We start from the raw sequence: 1546 nt of genomic DNA, 5'->3' as shown, positions 1-1546 counted from the left end.
CAAAAAGTGCCGCAAATGTGATGTTGGCTGTCACACGAATTGTTTTGAGTCTTTTCATTCATAATATTTTTTCGTTATGCTTAAAATTTTTATTTTATTATTCAACCTAATGAAAACTGAACTGAAATTATAATTTTCATTATTAATAAAATCGCTTTTAAATCAGTAACTTCATTAATTTTTAGTGCTTGCTGATATGCCCAGCGCCACCCATTTTTGGGGCGGTCCTTTTTCCAAAAACCATGAAATAAATGGAGGAAATTCTTGAAGCATATGGTTTTTGTAGTCTTTTCAACTACTCATATTGGTTAAATGAATACAAAATATAATTAAAAAAAAGTTGGGATTATACGGGTTAAAATAGATATGGATATGTGCGCTATGTGTTTTCTCCATCTGCTGCACTTCTTGCACAGTTACCGTCTTGGCTGTTCACCAAACCGTTCTATAGTTTTATCAATAATCTCAGATTGGTTCTCTGATACAAAACTTTCGATGTACGCTTAGAAGACACAAACCTAAAGACAAAGTAATAAACAATTGAACTATAAATATATTTATTGGTTTACGTTCAATCGATTTTCGACTACAGCCAGGGTTTTATCCTTTTTAAATGGAAGTGCTTTGAAGTTAGCGAGAATAACTTGATACGGAACCGGATAATCCACATATCCACTTTTTAAATCAATTTAATAATTATTTTGTTAGCATTTAGTGTATAATTTGTTATATAGTATATATATAGGAAAAACGTTGAAATTATCGAGCAAGCATTTCCTAGTACTATTTTTGAATATCTGGGCAAAAAATTGGAAGTTAGAGGGGGCCAGAGCCAGAAATCTCTATATGTACGACCAAGACAATAAGTCCCGAAACGTTGTTTACAGAAATGTATTGCAGTTCATTTCATCAATTTGAATTGCTTAACTTTTTTAGTATGTTTTTGATGAAACTATTTGTATCCTTCTTTCTTACATTTAAAATAATTGCGTTAAACCAAACATCACGCGGGCGAAGCTGCGGGTGAAAGCTTTCATAACAATATAATGAGTATTAAATAAACTAAAGAAAATTAGCCAAAACTTGCTAAAATGTCGCGTCCAGTACTTATTTGGTTCACTGTATATGTAACAGAAGTCTGTGGCAGGCTTTCCCAAAGTGGGTACTGCCAGCGTATGCCTGGGTGCCGCTAGTGCCTAGAGTATACTAGTGGTGTGGGCAAATTCTTTAAATTTCCGGTTTGATCAAACTTCAACATGGCGGCCAGAAAATCAAAAAAATTTGATTAAAATTACCTTCAGCGGCTCGTCAAACCCCATACACAACACAAATGGCTTGCAGCAAAGGGATATCTCGCTTGGTGAATCTTTTTATTTATGTCAAAAAACATTGAACTAAAACCTTTAAATAATTTGTGTGTATACTGAAACATTTTATAATGCATTTATTTTTTAAATTTTTATCCGTCATCATCAACAGTGGTGTTGGTACCTTCTACACATTGTGAAATATGCTTGCAATGTTTTCTGCAAACATTTTTGTTACA

This window comes from Rhagoletis pomonella, unplaced genomic scaffold, assembly GCF_013731165.1.
Source record: "Rhagoletis pomonella isolate Grant_MI unplaced genomic scaffold, Rhpom_1.0 Rhpom_scaffold_00001, whole genome shotgun sequence".
Taxonomy (NCBI): Eukaryota; Metazoa; Arthropoda; class Insecta; order Diptera; family Tephritidae; genus Rhagoletis; species Rhagoletis pomonella.
The sequence above is the reverse complement of the archived record's forward strand: the minus strand, read 5'-3'. Positions refer to the sequence as shown.